Source organism: Callospermophilus lateralis, chromosome 11 (genome assembly GCF_048772815.1).
Source record: "Callospermophilus lateralis isolate mCalLat2 chromosome 11, mCalLat2.hap1, whole genome shotgun sequence".
NCBI lineage: Eukaryota > Metazoa > Chordata > Mammalia > Rodentia > Sciuridae > Callospermophilus > Callospermophilus lateralis.
In genome coordinates, this window is record NC_135315.1 from 66,313,654 (window position 1) to 66,338,843 (window position 25,190).

The 25,190-nt window shown below is 41.1% G+C and overlaps 2 pseudogenes; both read right to left on the minus strand.

The window, feature by feature from the left end:
- The window catches only part of LOC143410573 (helicase MOV-10-like), a 40,715-nt pseudogene extending 37,404 nt beyond the window's left edge, over window positions 1–3,311 (minus strand).
- A 6,834-nt stretch (window positions 3,312–10,145) lies between these two features.
- On the minus strand, window positions 10,146–24,072 carry LOC143642322 (zinc finger CCHC domain-containing protein 14 pseudogene; annotated as a pseudogene).
- Window positions 24,073–25,190: the final 1,118 nt, after the last annotated feature.

Below are 25,190 nucleotides of genomic sequence, written 5' to 3' on the forward strand. Positions count from 1 at the left end.
TCTCTTTCCATTTGTTCCCTTTTAGCTCTTTTTCTGGTTTGCTGTATACAAATGAATATTGCTCTGTAGTTCTAGAATAATGAAGTAACTGAATTTTGTAGGCCAAGCAGAAATTGCTTAGGGACCTCTTGCTAGTTGATTTTAAATTGCATTCTCATTTATCACTCTATTTAATTAAGTGGTAGTTCATTCTCAGGACCCTCATCCTAAGAATCTTCCTCAATATCATATTTATTTCACTCTTGAATCTCCTAACATTTGGAGAAATAAAATGTTATTATTGTTTCCTAAAAAGTAAACTTAGGGCCTTTATGTCTGCTGCTGCCCTTTGGAGCCACTTAGTGGTCATACATTTCCATGCAGTTTGCCTTCAGCTGCTGTAATTAAGCTGGAAAAGCCTTCAGTTTTTTATGCTTCATCACTAGCTTGGAGTCAAAAAATGAACATGTTTGAAAACACGCAATCTCACAGGTTGTCACTCAGCTCTTCTGAAGTCATTATTTCTTTCCTCTTTTGAACTATCATGCCTTCCATGGACAAGTCCTTCAGAACTGAATAGGGTATGGCCCCTTCCCTTGAGGAAGTTAGAGTCTAGCATGAAGAAAAATAAGTAATTAAACTATTATAGATAAAAGTTCTTGTAGGTATGCAGAAATAATTAAACTCCTTGTTATTATGCAGGTAAAACTATAAATCCCTCCATGATGTGTCTGACAATTTGTGCCTTAGGTTTAGTAAGTTAGCCAGGAACTTTTCTTCACTAAAAAGGGAGTGGTGTGGCATTGATTTAGCAACTACGAAATGATGAATCCTCAAGGAGAAGGATGCCCTTGGGGAGCACAATGGAGTCACTGATTTATGCTGCATTGGCAAAGAGGTTTAGGTAGGAGCCTCCATTGAAAAGAGATCTATGTGAGAGGAACCTGTTTAGATGAGTAATTCAGAACCTTGGTCCTGCAAGTCTCTGCCTCATGTGTAAAATCTTCTTACATCCAGAAGTCACAAAGAATTAGAGACAAACCCTTTAAAACCCTTGTATGGGTATCAAAACTACCATAGTCTTAACTGCATCACAGGCACTGTGCTAAATTGTTTACTTATGCTCTTATTTAACCCATGTGATAACTCTAGATGTCTAGTATTTTTATCCTTCATTTTACAGATGAGGAAATTAAAACTCATAATGATCAGATAAATTCCCTTCTACATGTACAGCCCTTAAGTGATATCACCAGAACTAAACTACACGTCTATCTGCTATCCTCCTGGTGAATGGGAGATTACAAGTAAATCTAATACCAAGAGATGTGTATAATCTCATTTTAATGATAGAAAAAAATGCCCAGGTGAAAGAGAGAGAGCTCAAGCCTTTAGCCACACAATGAGTTATTTGCTGATCTTTTCAGAAATGTAGCTAGGATTCTACCTCTTAGTCATTTCTTCTGCTACCTACAGACTTTCATGGTTTTAGCAGGAAGCTGGCTCATTTTTACCCTGGTAATTGTTTCATTGTGTTCCCAGGAGGTAAGTTCACCATTTTCAGATGAACTAAGTGCCACAGTGCCTCTGAGTGCAACCCAGAGGGAGATCCAGTGCCTGTCTACAACAAAATGTCCTGCAGATTCCTGGGAATGAGTCAGAAATGGCCAAGGTATTTGCCTTACTTGGTTCATGAACTCAATAGTTCTCAATTTATCTTGTTCAATGTGAGTGTGGAGAGTGAATGTGAGAACTCTTGGTGAAATCCTTTTTTATATTTAATTTAGAGACAGGGTCTCACTGAAGTGCTTTACTGAATGAAGCATTACCCTATTTCACTCTGGAAATTTATAGTGTCTGGTGAATAGGGCACAATTCCCAGGCTAGTGTTTGATGTCTTTCACCATTCTCAGCTTTCTATTTTTATTTTCCTTCCAGCAATCGTCAATTCCCTTCTGCTGGGGAACAGAAGATTTCACAGACATACTCCTTCTCATCCCTAAGGGTACAACTACAGAAGTGATTTGCTATATCTGGAGTGCCTAATTTGTTTGTTTCTCACAAATGTTGTCCATTATCTAATAACATTCTTCAAATATTACTATTAAGTACCAAAAAGACATTCAAATGTTTCTTCAACATTATATGTATTTCTCTATCATTTATTCCACAAATATAATTCAGTGCTAACTCTGTGCAAGTAATTATGCTTGGCATTAAATGTCAATATATAGTTCACATTGGAATTATGATGGAAGCCAGAAATGGTGGCATACACCTGTAATCCTAGCAGCTCAGTAGCCTGACACAGGAGGATCACAAGCTCAAAGCTAGCCTCAGCAAAGTGAGGCACTAAGCAACTCAGTGAGACAAAGTCTCTAAATAAGATAAAATATGGCTTAGGGGATGTGGCTTGGAGGTTGAGTGCCTCTGAGTTCAATCCTGCCTCATCTCCAAATATCCCCAGGACAGAAATATCAAATCACCCTTTTTAGTGAAGCACTATAACTCTCTTTATTCCTGTCAAGTGTCTTGTCAGAGTGATACTGTTGGTGTGTGAATGCCAAAGGATCCTGGCTTTGATTTTTTCTTTCTCTTTCCCTTAATCAGATTTCCCTGTTCTTTCATACATGACCTTGTCTTTCACCTTTAAAACAGCAGAACTCTTCCTGTTCCTGAAAATAGTCAGCAATGGCAAGCCCTTGGGACATGGCCCGCTGTTTGTGGTTTAATGGCTTTAATATTATGTTCATAGGAAAGGAACTGGGAAACTGTGTGGTGGAAATTTGATCAAATTTGGGGGAAAAAAAAGCAAATGAAGTTTTCAGAGCCAATCCTACAGAGATGGGTAGAGTCTGTAAACAAGTCAAGATGGCGCCTGGCATTTTGCCAGAGGGAGTAGTTTGTGAAGTAACACCAACAAGCTATTAAGCATGGACATTCCTTATTGGCTAACTGCTGTATCTAGTTTATGTTAATTAAGATAAGCTGTGCGTAATGTATATATACCCCTCTTGTCGTACAATAAATGGCTGCCACTCAATGTATACATGTTTTTTGTCACCTCCCAGTTATGTTGCTGCAGCCAGACTGCAGCAAGAGATGAATTCCACTCACAAATAGAAAAAGCACTCACTTGGTGTTGCAATAATGTGTTTACTGATTCCCATTCCTATAACCAAAACACTGCCATTTGTTCTTAGAATGCTACACAAAATTTAAAGAGAGAAAGCAGGATGGCTATACATTTAGTTGGTAGTTTCACAACCCTGTGTGGCCACTGTGATGATGACATTGATGATGGTGATGATGTCAATGATGATGATTTGCATTCTGATTACAAAAAAAGTGGTTCAAACAGGTTGAGACTTTTTTTCTTCTCAGGGATTGAACTAAGGGGTGTCTAAATGCTGAGACACATCTGTGTAGGGCCACATTAAGTTGCTGAGGCTAGCCTTGAACTTACAACTCTCCTGCCTCAGACTCCCAAGTCAACTTGCCAGCCCCTGAGAAGGGGATATACTGGTTTTCCCTGTTCTCTCCTTGAGAAGATAAAACAGACATGCTATCCCTCTTCTCCCTCTGAGAGACAGAAAAACAGCTTGCCTGTCTTTTTTCCCAAGAAACAAACTTGCTTTCTCTAAGATCAATGGATGCTTACTATATCAGTCAAGATTAAAGCCACCCCTAGTGTGCAGCCACGATTCTAGCGTATAAAATGTTACATTCAAGGAGAATTTGGGGCTTCTCTCCACCCTTACTGCTGCTGTCACTCTCTTTTTTGCAGAACAGCCTTGTCAGCTCCTGATAATAAACCAGCTTCTTATCCCAGGTGTGTGTGATTAGTCCTGCACAACCATTGTATCTGGTTTTCAAGCTCTTAGAAAGTGGCTGCTATTACATAGAGATGTATATATGAGTTATATCCATACATTAACTTTCCTCTGTATTCCTATGCTGTTAAAAATATTATTCTTCCTTCACATTCAAGTTCACATGTTAGCTCCTCATTGAAGGTTTCCATGACCTTTCAAAAGTAGGAAAACCTGGGCCCCAGAGTCTGGCAGTGTGGTCTATCTTGCTGACTTTTTTCAGGGCTCATTCTTTTGGACCTCCAGTTGCCCAAGTGCACCTAGATGAGGTTGGGCTGGGGAGGCTCCCAGGACCAATATGGCCTGGCAGTTGACCCTTTCATTTTTACCATGGAGTGGGCTCTTGATGCTGAGCATGAGACAAAGTCCTTTAGCACTCACTCCTGCATTTTCATTTTCTCTCCCTTCTCCAGGACCAGCCTTGATTTTCCTTGCTGGCCTTCTATGAATCTGTACAGAATGGAGCCAGAGCTAGATAGTTCCCATACCATCTCACTAGGGGTAAGATCTACACAGTGTGTGCCCATCAGGTAAGAGGACAACAAGGGGCAACTTGGGGTGAATTTTATAATAGTAAACTTCCTGAGCAGGGAATTGGATACAACTCATTCTTTGGGGGTTTGCAACTTCAGTCACCTAGAAGGCTGTGGATTAGCTGCCCAAGGGTCAGGTGCCATCATTTGTGCTGGAGATGGAGCTTGCTTCATTCACCAATATATATTTATTAAGCACCCTACCATGTGCTAGACCACGAGTCATCTTTTAAGTGTACACTGGTGAACAACAAAGGTTTTACTCCTTTGATTTTCATGCCCATCGAGAACTGGCAAGAAAAGTTTTTGAGTTATCACAGCTGTGTGGAAGAGGGGGCTGGGGGTCACACACCTTTTCTGTCGCCGATCTCACTGCCCTTTAGATTCACCAAAAGTTGATGAAGTAGATTTTTCCAAGATGATGACCTCCTGTTTCCTCATATCCAGTGAGGAGGAGGGAACTGGGCTATTTCTCTCCTAAGTCCAAACATCAGTCCTGGGTCTGGTGCCCTGTGGAGACGCAGTTCACAGTCTGGTGTGCTTTATCTCCATAGGATCTGAGACTCTGCGTCTCTACACTGCCAGATCTCTGCAGGGCTCAATTCCTCCCATGTGTGGCGAGTTGCTGTTCTGCAGGCAGGGTTCTGCGCATGGAGGAACTCAGAATTTCTCGAGTTATGGACTGCGTTTTTGACCTGCCGCTGTTTAAATTCCTGTCACAGGCTCCATGAAGCTTAAATTTGTAGGTGGGGGCTCCTATGAGGGGGAGCGTCTGTTCACTAAATCAGGGTCATGCCAGCAACGAGTTCTCCTCTAATCCTCCATCCAAGAGTAGTTTGTTGAAATCAAACCTGCCTGTTGTTCTTAGAGGAGAAGACCCTTGTGGCTCATCCAGTGGTGTTTGTGTCATGTAGCCCCTAAACTCACATCTACCAATGCCTGAGCAGTTGAGTCTGATTTTCCATCAAGCATGAAAGAAAAGGCCTAGGTGAGTGTGACCACTCTGCATTCCATGCCTGTGGGAATTGAAGTGCCCTATAGGAACAGTCCCCTAGGTCTAAAATGTGTATTGACTAAGTAGATCAGGGGTTAGATTCTGAAGGCTGACCCTCAGGTGGCACCTACCAATTCATGGTCCAGTGACCCTTGTGGTGTGTGAGAGGAAGTGGGCATCTGCAGACCCAGTGGCTAAATAGGGGCATGCAGTCCCTCAGAAAAGCTGATCCCTACTCCATTGCTCTGCCTCTAGGCTCATATCTGGCCTGGACCAGTGCTTGAAACAGCAATGCTTCCTCTTTCTTAGGAGAGTCATCCCTGGAAGGTGAGAAGATGAGATGGAAAAGTCACTATACTTTGGGATTTTATGGCTTTACTAATAAAGTGCACGTGTAGAAAAATTTAGAGAGAAATCATAGGAATCTAACAGTGTCATGTCTACCCTGGAGCCATAGGACATGATCCTGTCTTGCCTAAATTTCCCCTACTGGGAAAAATATTAAAAGCAGAATGACTGAATTGATAAGGTAATCTATGTAAAAGAAGGAACGAACCCAGCCATATGCTCAAAACTTATAAATCAACCTTTATTATAGACACTTCAATGCCATTTGTTAGACACTTCAATATTTTACATGATTTTCAATGTACATTGTACCAAAATTTCTATAACTAAGTAACTATGTACATAAAAGTAATACTTCCTGTTTCACTTTGCCTCTCAGAAGCAGCAGATTCACATATTTTGTGAAAGTAACATTAATAAGTTAACTGTTGAGGACCAAACTCTAAATGTGCTTACCTTCTGGAACAATGATAACCTCTGATCGGAACATGTTACACAGGTAGCCATTTGGCTAATATCTCCCCTTCAGCTTTTTGGCTAAAGAAATGTACTTTGAGATTTTTTTTAAGGATCTTATTTGTTTCAATGTAATTTTCAGTGAATTGGCACTCATAAGATGGTTAGCTACAGGTCTCAAAGTGAAAACTCACCCAGGTCTAGGGCTAAATCTTACGTAGTCCACACCCAGTTCCATCTGGGTGAGGGAAGGGTGCAGAATTAAAATGTCACTATTGAAAAATGCACAGCTCCCAACACCAACAGCCTTTGCCTTAATAAAAAGCCTCAGCTAACAATCCAGCAACATGAACAAGACCACATTTGCTTTTAACAAAAAGTGAGGTTCAGAGAAGGAAGAAAGACTAACTGTTCTGACCCATGGTGTGTATGGTAGATTAGCAACATTCACTCCATCTATCCCTAGGCACCACTGCAAGGGTGAAGTGGAGATTCTCCTCCATCAGGCTGGCTGGGCTCCTGGCCATGCAGTGCACTTGGCTGTGTGCTGTCTGCTGTCTGTGGATGTGGGCTGAGAATTTTGGGCATGCTCCTTGGAGTAACTGTCCATGTCAGCATTGCAGTCACTGCACACCAGAAGGCCACTGGGTTTTGAAGGAGAGAGCAAGCCAGATCAGAACCACTTCTAGCTCATCTCCATCCCCGCACAGGCCACCCACTCAGACCCATGTGAGGTCCCGCTCTCCCACCAAACATCTTCACAGAAAAGTCTGGGGACATGCCACATTGTTAGTGGAGATGAGTCTTTCATGCTCACATGCCCATGATCAAGCAAATCTCGTACTTAGAGAATGTACATTACTTTGATCACAGCCAAAAAAAAAAAAAAAAAAAAAGAAAGAAAGAAAGAAAGAAAAAGAAAACAAAAGCAAACTCCAACAGTTGAATTAGGTACCATGCAGGGTTAAGAGTTTTCTGAAAAACTAGAAATTTAACCTCAAAACAGCCTTGGTGAACAGATACTAAGTCTCTCTATGTTGCTTATTATTCTGGAAAATTCTTGCTCTGGTTTACTGTACTATAAATAGTATCTAAGAGACACACTCTTCTAGAATTAAAAGGACACCAGGCCAGACCTTCTTGTTTTTATACTAAATACCAAATTCAGAGAGAGTACTAGATGGAAATGTAGGCATCTCCCCTCTTCATTTAATAAGTAGTTCAACCCAGATTTTGATTTCAAAAAGGCACTGCTTTTCCTGATGAAAGCATCACCTACCCATCTCAGGTGGACCAGGTGTCCCAGTAGCTTTCACTGTCAATTTTCCAGGGTCCTTTACTGTACCTAACACAGAGCTTGGGCTGCCTGCATGTGATACTGTGAATATCAACCTCTGGGAAAAGGCCTGAATCTCTCAGACACACAATTGGAACAGACTCCCCAGTTTAGAAACTGCTTAGGAAGTCTCAATAAGCCTTAGGAACAGAATGGACAGAGTTGATGCTACAATCTTTCTATCAAAGATGGGTTATTACTGTGCAACCACAAAGCTGGAAATGGGCCTGTTTTCTAGTAACATTTTCCCAGCAAGCAGTCCTTCAGCATCTGCAACCATGTTAGAGGAGCAGCTCTCACAGGCTCAGCCTTCAGCCCAGCAAGCGCTCATAACTTCCACCAACTGAAACAACGACCTCTGTAGAGTGCTCTCCCTGTGACACTGAAATACAGAGTATATCTGGGTACTGCCCCTGGACTCTCATCCCTTGGTATCCATGAGGGGCTGGTGCCAGAGCCCCATGCAGATACCAAAATCTAGGGATGCTCTAGTCCCTTGTATACAATGACACATCATTTGCACATTACGTACATATATCATCCCATATAAGTTACCTCTATATTAATCATCATGATTAGTAAAATGTAACTATATACATAGCTGTTGGACTGTATTCTTAGGGAATAATGATAAGGAAAAGAAGGCTACATGTTCGTGCAGCTCCTCTGCCCTGAATATTTCTAGTGTGTAGGTACTAGAACCCACAGACACAAACAGCCAACTGTGCAAGCAGTGGCTTGGATTCAGGGCCTGGGTTGTCCCTTGCAACTGTTTTTACAGCAGTCCTACCTTATCCCGACTGGGAGACGCATTAGTAATACCAGGCAGTGACTTTCCTGAGACACAGAATGTTAAAACCTCTGCAGAATTTGACAGACCAGGACTGAGCCAAAGAGCAGAGGCCTTGGCAGGGAAGCCACCTTTTTCACCTGATGCTGCCCATCTAATGCCAGATGCCTGTCTTGGGAGGAGCCTAAGCAACTCAGTGAGACCCTGTCTCTAAATAAAATATTAAAACAGGCTGGGAATGTGGCTCAGTGGTTAAGCACCCCGGAGTACAATCCCCAGTACCAATAACAGAAAGAAAGAAATGAGACTCATTTCACATACACATTCACACACAGTCACTGTCATGATAAGGAAAGACCCAAATGGAAGGAAGAGATAGAAATGGTGAATATATTTGTAGAAAAGCCAAAACATGTACGCATACATATTTCAATACATAGACGAAAAATTAGGAAAAGATGTACTTCACAGGCCCCCAAAATGAAGTAGGGCTTCTACTTTTGACTTTCCGCATTTCTGAAATATCAGATTTTCTTTGAACCAACATAAGTTGTCTCTCAGGATTTGTGTAGGTTTGGCTCCATGACCCTCCTAACCCATTACCAAAATCTGTGGAAGCTCAACACTCACATAAAATGGGATAGACTTTGCATAGGACCTACCTACAACCTCCCATATAATTTAAATCATCTCCAGACTACTTATAAACATCCAATAGAGTGCCTACACAATACTTCACTTGTGTTCATTTAGGGTGTTATGTAGGATGTAGTCATTTCAAGTTTTGCTTTTGGGGAGTTTCTAGAATTTTTGATTTTGAGGAGTTTCTGGAATTTTTGCTTTCTAATTATTTTTATTCTTTTTTAATCTCTGGAGGCAATTTTCTCAGAGGTCTGACATCTCTTAATCTTAAAGCAGTTTTGAGGGCAGGTAGGGTCCAAATCCGTTCCAGTTTCAAGACGTTTGTTGGATACTCAGTATCAAGGCATCAATAATTATTGGTTCCACGAGTATAATTAGAGGAGCAGAACAATCAGTTCTTCCCCCAAATCCCAGAAAGCATCTCCAGTTGTGGGTGCTCTCAAGAGCTGGGAAGAATGTAGAGACACTGTGAGGAGCCTTGCGCTACAGGGCAGGACCATGGTGCGGGTGGTGAAGGGCCTGGCCAAGGGTAGAGGGACTAAGATTTGCAAGAATCTGAGGCAGGGCCACACTCCTCAAGAATCCTCATCCCAGCCCCACTACCATGAGTCAGGCGATTGGGGCACGTGCAAGGCAACACCTACCTCAACAGCTCCTAAGAAGCGGCTCAGGCAGCAGGCGGAGGGGCGGTGACCGCAGCGGCAACAGGCGGTGGCGGCAGCAGGAGGAGCAGCAGAGGTGGCAGGAAGCAGGGCTGAGGGAGGCGGGGCCTTGGCAGCCAGGGCAGCCGCAGGATGCGGGCTGCTGGCAAGTGGGGCGGCAGCGGCTGAAGGCTGGGAGGAGGCAGCAGCTGCAGGTGGAGCAGCGGTGGTTTAGGCTTCGGCAGCAGCAGCAGCGGGCGCGGGATCATGTGGAGCGGTGGCGGCACGGCTGCTGAGGCAGCATTGGCGGCAGGAGGGGCGATAGTTCCAGGGGCGGGAGGCGAGACAAAGGTTGCAGCAGGCGAGGCCGAGGAGGTGGCGGGAGGCGGGGCCCTGGCAGCCGGGGCAGCCGCAGGATGCGGGGCGCTGGCAAGTGGGAAGGCGGCAGCTGAAGGCGGGGAGGAGGCAGCAGTGGCGGGCGCGGGAGCATGTGGAGCGGCAGTGGCGGCACCGGAGGCTGAGGAGGCAGATTGGCGGCAGGTGGGGCGGTAGTTTCAGTGGCGGGAGGCGAGGCAAAGGTAGCAGCAGGCGGGGCCGCGGTGGCGGCAGGCTGGCCGGCGGTAGCCGTGGTGGCAGAACTGGAGTCGGTGGCAGGCTGGGCGTCGGTGGCAGCAGGCAGCGAGGTACCACAGCTGCAGGCAGCGGGGCGTGGGCGTCAGGCGGCCTGGCGTCCGCAGCAGGAGGCGGGGCGTCGGCAGCAGGGCTTCCTTGGTGGTGGCGTGCAGGGCTTCACCTGTAGTGACAGGTGGATAGGCAGCAGCCAAGGCAGGCGGGTCAGAAGCAGCGTCAGTGGCCGCAAGTGGGTCGGAGGTGATTGTGGAGGCAGTCGGGTGGGAGGCAGAGGCAGCTGCGGCAGGCAGGTCAGAGGCATTGGCGGCAGCAACAGTGGGAGTGGCGGTTGCGGTGGCGGCAGGCCTGTGGGTAGGTGGGGCGCTGTGGCACTGCTTGTTCTGTCCTGGCCTGTCAGGGCACAGGCGGTGATGTTCTGGTTTCTGCCACCGTGTCCCTGCAGTATGGGGTGGAGGAGACCCCCTGACATGTAGTTCCGACTGAGTGGATTGGTTCCCAAAGGACTTCTTCTCTGGTTGACAGAAGGATGAGGTGATGGCCCTGGCCCGCTAACAGCTCACAGCTGAGGATTCCGCTCTTGGGGAAGCTGCACAGCCGCAAGTCCTCTGTTCAGAGGGTGAGTTGGTGGTGTTGGCTCTTTCTGTCGTCCCTTGGCTCCCCTCCAGTGTCCCAGGTGGCCGCTACCTGGAGGCACAGAGGAGGGTGATGGTCACGCTGGCCTACACCTGGGTCACAGCGCACTTTCTCTCACACTCCCACAAGTGGGCATGGAGCCAAATGCACGGGGATCCCGAACTTTTGCAGAACTGACTGGAGACAGACCGAAACCTCCCATGGGGACACAGGCCCTGGGACATTGACGAGGGGAAACACACTCTTCAGATCTCACAAGCAGAACTTGTTGGATTTCATCTCCTGCCCTTGCTTGCTTTAGGTGACCTGAGTTTGCAGGGATTCCCAGCCAAGCCCTAGGGAGCAGGGTCCAAAAGGGTTGTGAGTAAGGCACCAGGTATTTAAATACTTTAATACTCCAGAAGAGTCTTGGCTCCAACACTTTTGGAAATTGGGTACTGTCACTCCATCTACTTAAATCCTAGTGACATGGTGAGTGTAGTTACTGGTGGTATTCGCCTTGTAGATTGTAATTAGAAACATCTTTGAAAACTTTGAAAATGTTTTGCAGATACATATTTGTCAATTTGTTTTCACTTTGGGTCTGTCAGAAACGAATGGAGGACTATCTACTATTAGGTAAAGAGGAAAATAAAGGCAAAGTTGACTTTTTTTATTGTTGGTTGTTCAAAACATTACATAGTTCTTGATATATCATATTTCACACTTTGATTCAAGTGGGTTATGAACTCCCATTTTTACCCCGTATACAGATTGAAGAATCACATCAGTTACACTTTCATTGATTTATATATTGGCATACTAGTGTCTGTTGTATTATGCTGCCTTTCCTATCCTTTACGATCTCCCCTCCCCTCCCCTCCCCTTCCCTCTTCTCTCTCTACCCCCTCTACTGTAATTCATTTCTCCCCCTTGTATTATTTTTCCTTTCCCCTCGCTTCCTCTTGTAAGTAATTTTGTATAACCCTCATTACACACAGAACAAACTTCTAAACTATTATTGTGCACACCTAGTATTTCCCCCTTTCAACTCTGTTGAAAAAGTCTATGCAAGAAAAAGTCTGTGTGATATTTTTATAGTTGTCATGTTTTTTAAAAGTACCCTCTTGAATTTGCTTTTTACTGTGTTTTATTTACTTTGCTTCTCACCTCTACAAAGGCTTGGGTGTATTTATGATAGGTTTTTAGCAAACTGATTCTAGCTCCTCCCATTTGTTACAAAAACTTGGAAATCATTTTCTTTTCTACAGTGTTACGGTGAGGCAAATTAATTTAATGTTATGACTGTATGGATTGTGAATATTGTAATTCTTATTATTTGCATTTACCATTTCTTTTCTCAAGAGAATTACCTATCTAACCTGTCAGCTCCCACAAGTCCCCCTTATGTTTTGGACATTTTCTGTATAATTATATTCCTTGTTTATTTTGTCCACAACAGTGCAAACTTAATGAGGGAAGATTTCTTGTTTATTATTCCTCAGAGCCTGGGGTAGGCATTGGAGTAATTTTTGAATGACCAAACTTCTGGGAATTTTGCTACAAAAGTTTCATTAAATTATATTAGAGTTGGGCAAGTTTAAATCCCCAATAAAAGCAAACAAACAAAACCAAAAAATAACCTCCAAACAACAACAACAACAATCTGGGTACAATAGAGTGCTAAAGCTAGTAATGAGTATGTTGCAGAGAAAATAGCATAAAATATTTCAGCTTTAAAATAGATTGAATGGAAAATGATTTAGTGTTTTCCTGAGCTCTAAGTAAAAAGATAGTACCAATGCATTTATAAACATTAAGTATTTATCTTAGATTGTTTGTTTGTTTGTTTGTTTGTTTATGCCAAAAGATCAAGTTTTCTAATGGTAATCCAGGATGGAGTTTTAAATTTAAATTCTGAAGTTGAAGACACATAACATTTTTTTTTTCTCCTAGCAGGTAGTGTTTTATAAGATGTTACCCATTCTATTTGGAGAGCACCAACAAGATTTATAAAGATGACATTTCCAATAGCTACTTTGTGAATTTCCAAATTTGGGATTTTTCTGGGCCGATGGACTTTTTTGACCCAACCTTTGACAGCGAGATTATATTCAGGGGAACAAGAGCATTGATATATGTTATTGATGCACAGATAGTTAGAAATAATTATGTTTACTTGTCTTCCCTGGTGGCAAAAATATGTAGAAACAATGGAAAATTGTTCATCTTATTTTCATTTGTTTGCATCTCATTTCTTTACCACCAGATTCCATAACAGTATTTGATGCAATTGCACAGTTGCTTTTGGAACAGGCATGTCTTTGTAATTTGAAAGAATCATTTGGTTAGGAGGTTTACTTTACATCCTGAGTCCTAGTTAATGAACACTTAGCATTGGCTTTCCAGTAAATTTTGCTACACATTACTATTAGCTATTACAGTAGTACTACAACTAATCAAAAAGATCCTGTCAGTGCCCATAAGATGGACTATGAGAAAAAACTGAGTCCAATATATACTAGAGTGATTAGTTTCCTTGAGTGTCCAAATTGAATTTAGTCCAACAAGCATTTTTTGAGGGCCTACTGTGTGCCAGAACGTCAGATGAATGGTACTTGTCCCTATTCCTAAGAATCTTACTTTTCATAGCTGATATATTATTTAGGAATGCATTCTGAGTAGTAGACCATATATTGGGAACTTTCACATACATGATCTAATTTAATCTTCACAACATTGTGAAGTTAATATTGTAATTCCTGTTTTTTAGATGAGTAAACAGAAATCGCAGAGTTGAAGCAACTTGTTTAAAGTCACACATCTATTAAATGGCAGAGCTGGGCTTGCTTTAAAAAACTATTTAGAAGAATTGTTCATTTCCCCTTTCCTTTATATTATCAGTATTAAAATTTGAGGCATTAATTTGGGATTTTAATTTTTTATCTTGAGAAATGGAAGAACTAACTATTAGCATATTTGAATACTTGGATATTTCTGAATAAATAGTGTAATATATTTTCTGTGTTGGGGAAAGAGTTAGTTTGACACTTTCTTAACTCCTTGACCTTTATAAGATTCTTTTTATAAAATGATTTTTCTGACTTACAGGATAACTACAGGGAGACTTCAACAAGACTTCACATTACTGTTTCTAAAGTCTACAGAGTTGAGCCTGAGGTTGTGGCTCAGAGGTAGAGTGCTCACTTAGCATGTGTGAAGCCCTGGGTTTGATCCTCAGCACCACATAAAAATAAATAATTTTCTTTATAAAAGGTACTGTGTACAACTAAAATAAATAAATAAATATTTAAAAAAAAAAGCCTAAAAAGTTAAACCAGACATGAATTTTGAGGGATTTATTCCCAAAGTTGATGGTCTGTCTGATTCTCACAGAATAGAAACAAAGAGGGACATTCGTCAGAAGGCCAGTAATGACCTTGCAGATGCTGGGCTAGAAAAAAATCCATGTTAGGTAAAAATATGTATATTTGAAATGAGATCCCTCCCTCAAAAAACAACATGTGTGTTCGATATGAGAGCCCTGAAGATATATTCCCATCTCTGTCATTACAACCTCATAGCTTTCTGTTACTGATAGGTCCATTCCTAGTTCTGAAATATTCCGGTCTCTTCTTTGTTGAATTCCAAGCTATCTTGTAACCTTGGTGAAATTGAGAAGTTATTTTTCTTTCTTTTCACATTTTCCTGGTGATTGAATTCATGTGACATGTATCCATTGGTGCTTTTGCTCCACCCCCAAGCTCTAGTTGCCTTAGGCAAATAATCTCTTGTTATGTTTGTGTTAAAGTCTAGCTTGAATTTCCATACTATCTTTAATAGTAGCAAGGGTCTTTTGTAAATGTGGTACACTTTCAAGTCTGGACTGATTCTAGTATTTCTTAGTTTTTAAACACTTTACTTTTATGAAACTCTATCCTTTGTGCTAGGTGGATTTATTCTATAAGTTTGCACCCTTTTTCTTTGAAATAGTTGAAAGTATGCTTATTTATAATTATTTAATTAAGAAACTACTGTTAAAGATTACCTGCTAATTAAGATTAATGATTTTGAATTTGCTTTCTATAAGCATAGAGGAAATAACTTTGCCCATCTTATTTTTTGTGATATTGATACAAATGAGCATTTAAACATACCAAGAAAATGTTCTTTAATGATAGTAACAGATTACTGGGGAAGCAGAGGAGCAACCCAATGTAGTAATTATCTTATCCTGAGTCTGTTATGGTGTCTTCCCTATAAGCTCAATAATGTTCTCTGGGCCTCAGGGTCCAAGAGCTTTTAGTAACTCCCCTAGAAAACCATGCAAAAAAGTCTCATTGACTTCTAGTTTGCCTGGATTAAATTTTTAAATCATTTATAGGAAATTAGTGCTTAAAACATAAAATTCAGTGCTGAGGTTGTGGAGCAGTGGTAAAACTCTTGCCTCACACATATGCGGCACTGGGTTCCATCCTGAGAACCACATATAAATAAATAAAATAAAGGTATTTTTTCCATTTACCACTAAAACATTCTAAAAAATAAATTCAAACTATCTTCCTCTAAAAAGTATCCTCCTTTCTTCTCCCACTGTAATGTGTTTTGTTGTTGTTGTTTGTTTTGGGGAGTTTTTTCGGTATGGGGAAGTTAACAACTGAGCTTCATCTGCAGGCCATTTTTGCATATTTAATTTGGAGAGAGGAGCTACCTGAGCTTCTTAAGACCTCAATAAGTTGCTGAGCTGGCATTGAACTCTTGCTCTTCCTGCGTTAGCCTCCTGAGCCATTGGGATTACAGATGTATGCCACCACACCCAGCCACCAAATGTAATCTTAGCTTTATATTTTTGTATTCTTATTTTGAAGATTAAGTTTAAGAAAAAAGGATCACTTCTCCCATCCCAGTAAATTTAATATGTATCTATTATATTTTCCAAACATTAATTTGTAATTATTCAGTGTTCAGTGGTTTCTTTGGCTTTTGTGTTATGCTAGATGTTGACATCAAACTGTAAATCTTTTGTGTTATACTGATTGCCCACATAAGAACTTTCTGGTAGCATGATCACTCAAATCAGAGATGGATTATAATTATGTATAGCTTGAGTTTGGATAATTTTTTGTTAAATTTTTTGGTGATCTCTTAGAAAATGATTCACTTAATCAAAGAGGAATAAGAAAAACATTTAACATATGCAATTATGTTAGTAAAATAGAGATATAATTCAACTTTTATTCTTTGATAATAGAAGTGTTTCTGGAACAAGTACTATTTTTGTTTTGGTATTGTGTTGTACAGACTTATATGTTATTTAATAATTTTTGGTCTTTGACTTTTTTGCTAACTTTGATTCTTAAAAGATACTGAACACTTCCACAATTTTGTTTTTTCAAGAATTCAGGTATTGGAAAATCTTTTCACCAATGTATACATTGCTGCAGACAGTCCCCCCACGTATATGCGGTATTATGAACTTTGCTGTGTCTTGATTGATGTTGTAATGGATGTGTCTTATATATATGGGTGAGTTATATACATAATTCTGCAAGACTTCAGACATGTGGAATAATAGCTCTATTTGTTGATCAAATTTCTGATGCCTCTGGCATGTACTATATAAAATTTGCTTTAACTTGGAGCAAGACTTCTTTTAAAGCAGACTGATGGATCTTACTCTTTGAAATAGCTTGTCAAAGAGCAGTTGTAAAATGTGATGAGTGCTGACTTACTTATCTCTGAATATTTCTTCTACCATTATTTAAGGGATTTGCACTGTGTCTTCTCACTACTGGGACTTAACTAGATCAAAAACTGTTAATTTATTTAAATGTCAGAATGACAAAGTGCTTTATTAAATGTTTGAATATTAATCTTTTAGGAGCACATAAGTAAGGTAGTCAGAATTCTAGATGTCAGAGGACTTATGCATATAAAAATTTAACCTATACATCTGAGTTTCCAAAATAAATCTCTGAAATATGAAATATGAGCATTTCCCATATGTTTACTCACAAAATGAAAGACAGAAAACAGCAATTTTCTGTAATAGGTACAAGAACCATAGAAAATTGGGTTGAATAAGTGGTGTTTCAAAAGCCAATGGCATTCTGTGAATCTTCTGATAGCCCTGATTCCTTTGTTATATTAACATGAATTCCCAAGATGATTTTAACTGCTCTTTGGCTTCTAATCATTGTGTCCTCTGTTCATGTTCTCAGATTTACCTATGATCACATCCATCATTTTGGTCTGATTCATCGGTGTTTTTCTCCAGCTAACTCTGGACAGGAGAACATATTTATCCTTTTTTTCAGTGCTGGGCTTAGAGCTCCAAACGTTGTGTGGAATACATACACCACGTCCAGTCCTGTCTTATCCATTTGAAAAATATTTTTCAGATGTTGATGGAGTTTTATCTTTATTTTATACATTTATACATGGTGCTGAGAATTGAACCAACTGCCTCACACTTTCTAGACAAGTCTCTACTTCTGAGCCACAACCCCAGGTGTCTTATCCATTTCTGACCCACCTATTCTTATTTCCATTTCTTCTTATTCACTTTTGTGATTACTTGTTCACCTTTTTTTTTTCTATAATGAAAATGAGACATATTACCCATTATATTACTCACTCCTGTAGAGAATCAGATGTGACTGCATTACTATTACTGTCCTTGATGGAGTCTGCCTGCAAATGGGATATTTTGTCAAGGTATAGGGAGGTAACAGCAGACATGCTTGAAAAACGAGGTGTCTGCTGTCCTTGGGAGGGCCTACTCGAAATGAGAGGCTCCTTCAAGGTTTAGATAACACCGGATATGCTTGAAAACGAGGTGTCTGCTGTTCTTGGGAGGACTTGCCTGCAAACGGGATGTTCTGCCAAGTGGGCTAAGAGGGCACTGAGAAAAAATTTATTAACTGTTATAAACAAGAACAGAGCTCGGCATGCTCCAGGCTGAGAGTAGATTAGTCATGAGAAGCGGGCCACTTCTGATTAGAAAATAAAACTTCTGTATGCTATGTTTAATTAGCTGAAAGACCTGATTTATTGCTGTTGGAAGGCTGTCTTCTGTGTTCATAATACTATAAAAAAAATTGCTTGTATAGAATAAAGGACTTTTTTCTGCTGCTGCTTTGCTTACTCTACTTTTTCTTTCTTTCTCATGCTGCCCTGCACGTGAATTACTGCAGCAACTCCTATTTTTTTTTTTTTTTTGGTACTAGGGATTGAACTCAGGGGCACTCAAACACTGAGCCACGTCCCCAGCCCCATGTTGTATTTTATTTAGAGACAGGGTTTCACTGAATTGACTAGTGCCTCACCTTTGCTGAGGCTGGCTTTAAACTCATGATCCTGCTGTTTTAGCCTCCCAAGATGCTGGGATTATAGGCATGTGCCACCAAACCTGGCTTTCTCATTTCTACTTTTAAAAATGGATGAGTAGAATATTTGCTTTTTCTTTAAGACAAATAAAATTTCATAAGACAAATATTTTACAATTTGAAAATCAAATTTAATTTTAAAATTTATTTAGTAAGGCACATAATGAGATATAGAAATCATAATGAACTTCTAAAGAAAATAGGATACCACTTCACTATTCTCAACATATTCTGTACATGCAGTTTGACGAGCTTAATTGTAGTTAATTTGTTTATTAATTGATCCTGGATTTACATTTTTTGAAGGGGAACTGAATATAATTCTGACAATGTTAGCTTAATAAATGAAGTAGATGTTAGCTCCTGTAGGTCTCCCTTTGCAAGTATGAATATACCATAGAATATTTAGTAGAGCATATTTCTTTTAATTTTTATATTTAATCACTTTTTACTACTAGTAGTTTTCATATTTTAGATACTTCTTAATAGACTATGTCACTGCAGATTTATGTGAGGAAAGATTTAAAGCCTGCCATATAACATGTATCCTGTGTGAACATGTGGAAGGTATATGAATGCATGCGTGTAACAGTGCTGGTCACAGAAAGGGAAAGAATGTGTTGTTGAAACTTGTTATGCATTTTATCTCATGATGTCATCCAGAAGCTATTCACTTCATGATTTGAGTACTAACAAGTTGCCTTTTCCTTCCCCTCTCGTTTGCAACCTGTAGGGTATGCTGAATCTAAATCTTGTTCCTCATGGCTATGACCTTTGAACTTCTGCTTGGGTAAGAACTAAGCTTCAGATAATCATATTTTCCTGAAATAAATGTGAATTAGAGCCACAAGAAGACCATTTCATATAACTAATTAAAATTAAACATGCTGGGAGCAATAGCACATGCCTGTAATACCAGCAGCAGAGGAGGCTGAGACAAGAGAATGGCAAATTCAATCCCAGTTTCAGCAACAGTGAGACACTAAGCAACTCAGTAAAACCCTGTCTTTAAATAAAATACAAAATAGGACTGGGCATGTGGTTCAGTGGTTGAGTGCTCTTGATTTCAATGCCTGGTAATAAATAAATAAATAAATAAATAAATAAATAAATAAATACATACATACATACATACATACATACATACATACATATAGTAGCAATTCCAAATGTTAGAAAGGATATGTATCAACTATAATTTTTTTTGTAATTACTAATGAGAGAACAAAATAAATTTTGTAAAACTGATAATTTCTTATAAAGTTAAACATATACCTAAACAATAAATCAACAATAACAGTTTTGGGAACTTACCCAAGAGAAATGAAAACATATGTCCATGAAAGACCATTCTGGAATGTTCATAGTAGTTATATTAATAATAGCATAACTCTGGAGAAAACCCAAATGTTTCTGGTAGAAGCATGAATAAACAAATTGTGGAATGGTCACATAGTCGAATACTACCTGGCAATTCAAAAGATGGGCTCAAGAGACATGCAATGATATGACTGAGCTGCAAAACCATGTTGAGTGAAAGCAACTGGCATTGTTTATATCATGTAGCTCTGTAAAAATAAGAAAAGTATAATACACACAGAGAATGTGAGCCTGCTGAAGTAAGAAATACTGAAGAACTAATGAGTTTGGCATGATGGCAACAGGGAGATGGGCTGATGTATGCTGTTGAAGGCCAGGCTAAGGGAATGGGAATTGATCGGACAATTTTGGTCTTAACTGGTTATTTAACATGGGGAGGTGGAAAGGAGAGAGTTGCCTCAGAAGCACAGCTTCGAGGTTCTCCCTAGACCTGAAGCAAGTCATGGCAATGAGGAGATTCAATCACATTCATGCCTGCTATAAAGTAAAATTTAAGAAAATAAAGAAAATGATCATATTCATTTTGTATAGTATTTCCTTCTCCAAGAGTCTATTTCAACACTGTGCTCTATCCATCAGATTAGCATAAGAGAAAACAATAGTTTCTGCAGAGAAAACTAGTTCACAAAATTTAATGGATACCAGATATTCTTTTAGAAAAAAATTCAGTGGAGACTATAACACTATAAAATTATATGCAAAACTGCACCAAGAGATATTTTATTCTCATATGGAGAGCAGAAAGGCTGGGAAAAAGGAAATAGGAGCAAACACTGTAAGAAAATACAATCTTGAATTTCTCTCTATTGATGGCAGGTGAATGGAGCAGCAAGGATGCTTCTCCCTGAGGACCAAACTTGCAGCAGATATATACTTGCTACTCAGTCTGTGGCCCGCTGCCTATGGGCTGATGAGAGGGGATAGTCAAGTCACATTTACAAGGCCCTAGCAGCTGGGATTAGAAACTCCTCTCTGTGATCTAGTCAGCATCTAATTCAAGTCCATTTACTAACACAAAAATATCCTTTAGAGGTTTCTATTGATTTTTTTTTCCTGCAAATATATGTCAATGTTTAAGTTGATAATTTTCCACTTATCCTAATCACCATTAGTTTTCAGATAAAAAATATTTTAAGAAGAATTTGCTGTTAACACTATAGAGGATAATGTCTGAACAACAAAGATTTTACAGAAATCAATTTAGAGCCCTTGAAGTAAGTTGCCCTTGACAATCTATCTCCTGCAGACAGTACAAAGCAGTATGCACTGAAATGTGCCTCTTGTTCCAGATGTCATCCTGGAACATATCCTGATTAGACTGTCATCCTCAATACAATTTTAAAAAGCCCTTTCAACCTCTTTCTGCCTTCTCTTAGCCATACTAAAGTTACCCTTAAGTTCTCTAGGAGCGCAGTACCAGTTTCAAGAGTGGAATTTCCGCATTTCAGGGTTTGCTGAGTCCAAGTTTGTTTAGCTGAACTTCTGCATCATGTGGTGGTGATGGTAGTTTCACTTAAGTTAACACTGCAGTCTACTATGCAGAGCAAACATGACTCATCCAGCCTGAGAGGGGAATAGAGCTGTGCATCTGGTTGCAGGTCTTTCAGATGCAAGAAAATCAGTCCAGTATGTGGTACCTGTGAGACTACCCTTGGATGGGTGGAGCCCACTCGTCTAAAATCAGATCCCTGCCAGGGGATTACACCACACATAATTATGCCTCCAAATGGGAAATTACAATCACACAAGGGGACAATCAGGGTTCTTAATTGCACATTACTTCAAGTTTCCCCCATTTCCTTCATTAAGTTTGCTTGTCTCCATAGATTCAACCCTAAAAGGACACTGAAAGAGATTTGGCCAGTTTTAAAAGAAATTAAATTGTATACAAAGAAACGTAACAACTAGAACAAAACTACAAATCTACTCTCTCTTCTGTACTGCATAAGGGTTCCATAGAGGCCATCTGAGTAGCAAGCAATGACACTAACTCAAAGGCAGGAAGGAGGCAACAGATATTATCTAGTGGGACACTTCAGACCAAAAGTGGAACAATTTGGATAGAAGCTCCTCAATATGGATGCCCTTTGAAACATCTGGGGAGCTTTTTAAATACCAGCATAAATATAGCTAAGAGCCACCTATAACCAAGGGGAAAAGTGGGGATGGAACTAATTTGCAATTTGTTGAATTTTTCAATTGATGTGATAGAAATATCACACAGTAGTAAATTTTAAGCTACCAGGATGCCAACTGAACACAGATTTGGGAGAATTAGAGCCAGGACCAGAAGGTTGCAGCAGATCACTGAGGAGTCAGGACCTCACCATGAGACTCTGCTTTCCATGGAAGGGTGAGGCCTGAGCGAGGGGACAGGCAAGTCTTCCCACAGGTGATGATAACAGGCAGCCAGTTTGAAAATAGCTACCCTCCTCCAATTTATTCCTTCCAGATTTCTGCTTGCACCTGTCATCACACCTGTAGCAACTGCAGGTCAGGGCCTTTCCCTTCAAACACTGCTACCTTAGGATAATGTGCTTGGTGGAAGTCTCTTCTTTTCCTCCTGCTGCCTTACACTAAGTTGCTCAGAGAGGACCTGGTATGGATGGTCTCCAAAAGAAGATAATTTATCCAAAAACAAATTTTAAGATAGCATTTGAGACTTCGCTAGGTCATGAGGAAATGGTTTAAACCACCCTTCTTCACTTCAAGAAGCTTCTAATCTGGAGGGAGAAGAAGAGGGATCATCAGTGTCAGGAGAGTCGGGGAGAGAAGTTCAAAGGAACTTTGTTGAAGATGCTGTTTAGCTGCTAACCCCTTGTTGCCTCTGTTGTAACAAACAGAAAGCTAAATGCCATGTGAAGGGCAGTACTGGGCATCATGGTGGCAGCTGTGATGGTGGTCTGAACTACCAGGGCTATCTGCTGTGCCATCTTCAGAACCATGTCTAGAGTGGCTGCAGGCACAACTTTTGTCAAGGGCCCACAGCAGATAGTTGATGACATGGAGCTGCTCTCGGAGAGTCAGGAGAGGACCTGCATGGGGGGATGGGGTGTGGATGAGGGCGAGGTGTTGAGCACAGCACTACCAGAGAGCTCTTTAACACTGTAATACGACTCCTGGGGCCAGACCATTTACCCCTTTTATTCCAAAGAAAACACTCGTGCACAGAGGATGAGAGGAACTTCCTGTTGGCACCTCCTCTGTCAGCTTTGTGAACACAACTCAGCATTCAGTTGGGTGTCAGATGTAAGGCTTTGGGCAAGAGCTGTAGGAGCAGAGGGTGATGGCTTGCTAGTCAAGGGCTGTAGCCAGCCTCATTTTGCACAGGTAATACATGGGTCATAGGTCAGGCAGAGCTCTCAGTGAAGTGACTCAGGAGCATGACAGACTTCTCCTTATCTGAATCCTCCAATTGCACATGTACAAATATGTTGTTCTCCTTGGAGCTGTCTGAGCTCTCTTCCTCTGTTAGCACACCCATGGGACTGGAGGAAGAGCTGGAGTACTAAGAAGATCTGCCCTCCTGGGGCATCCTGTTTACAAGCTGCTCCACCTCCATCTACCTCCACCAACCACAGATCTGCAGCATGGCCACCACACCCACCCTCCACAGGCCCAACGTGTCTGGTGGGGTAAACTAGGGCCAGTGCATTGCTGGTGACCAAGGTCAAGGCCAATAAGTTGAGGCCCAAGGAGTCTGACTTCCCTTTTTCCAGCTCCAGTTGAGTCTTAAGATTTTTTTTTTGCCCTCATAATGAGGAAATCATACTTAGTAAGGCTCAAAAAGTTCACTAAGGTGAGCTTCTAAAAGACAGCGTAATACTTGTGTGAGTGCAGATTCTTGAGCTAATCCAAAATTCTGTTTTGCTCCTGGGACTGAGGGGCCTGAAGACGAGAGGACATAAAAGAATTGCAGGTGGGGTGTCCTCCTGGGTCTGGTAGACCAGTACTGAGCAAGCGCCTCTGGTGTGGGAGGAGTAAGGCAAGGTAAAGGGTGTACTGGATGAAGGTTGCAAGTGGTGCTGCACTCAGCTCTGGGAGGATGGGATGCTGGCCACTTCAAGAAAAGCCTCTCAAGACTGAAAAGGTTTCTGATTTCCAATTCCCCCTCCCCCAAGCTGTGGTAACCAAAAACTTTCTCACCAGCTCTCCGTGGGCAATATCAGCCCAGTGAAACTGAGAAGGTGCCAGATCTCCAACTCCCCCTCCCCCATTGTGATAACCCCAAACTGTTCTGATAGCATGGCTATCAGAGGGAATGAGTCAGAACAGGTTGCCATTTTTCAATTCCCTCTCTCCACAGCTGTGATGACTTGGTGACTACCCAACACAAAGAGCGCTCAGTTGACTAGACCTAGGGGACTCTTCCTATAGGGCACTTCGATTCCCACAGGCATGGAATGCAGAATGATCCCTCTCTCACCTTGGCCTTTTCTTTCATGAGCATGGGGTGGCCCAGGTGCCGCATGTCCAGAGTGAATCCAAGAATGTGGAGAAGAGTCCTAGTAATTGAAGCCTGGTGAGCAGAAGTGAGGGGGATAGAGACCAGGAAAAACCATGTTGAGAGCCACAGCTGAAGGGGCCCCAGCAAATTTCCAGCTGCCAGCTGATTAGCTCCTCTGTGGTGATGCTCATTGGGCTGTTTCCCTGCTCTTTCAGACCACGGAGCTGCACATTGGGGTACTTTTTTTGGCTCTGCCCATGCGACCCAGCCAATCAGCCTCAAAAGCCAGAGGAGTGGGGGGTTCTGAGGCTTGTGGGAAGCCAGTGGTGGCAGTTGGGCTCTGAGGGAATTCCTGAAGAGCTCGTGTGGTGCGGCATGTGTGTGTGTTCTAAAAATAAAGTTTGTTTCTGCTTGACAAGTGGCTTGTGAATTGTGCCCAGCAGGATTGCGGCATTTGGCGGCCCATATGGGGAACAACTGAGGGTAAGTGATAAGGTAAACCGCTCGCCCTTGACGGCAGGGCGAGAGGATGGGTAGGCATTTTAAGATTCTTCTTTCATTTTGTTTCGATGTTGTTTTAAGTTGTCTGTCCCTGGAGATGTGTGAGATGAAAGAAAAATCACTCACATCTGAGGAAAAACTATTTGCATCTGAGGAATTGATAGAGAGAAAGGATGGATGGACATTTCAGGAGGATAGAAAGGATATTAAAATGATTTTCTGTTGTTCCATTTTTGTTTCATTCTGTTTTGGTTTTGTTTGGCGTCATCTTGTTGGGTTGTATTATAGTAGAAATATGGGATCAGAAATTAGTATAAAACAAACCAAAAGAGTGTTAAGTAAATTATTAAAGGAAGGAGGCACCTCAGTAAAATCAAGAGCAGTCAGGGCATACGTTCATACAATACAAAAATGTAGCCCATGGCTTTTTAAGGAGGAGTTGTTAAATATAGCACAATTGAAACATCATGTTGAAGATTTAAGGGAAAAGGAAAAGAAAAACCCAGGAACTCTGCCAGTTGGCACATTGCCATTGTGGGCATTGGTATCTTGGTTGCTTAGTCCAAAGCCTTCAGTTCAGACAATGGTAGAGGAAGGAGAAGTCATATTGATTCAAGTAAAACAGAGGGGGTCTCAAGTTA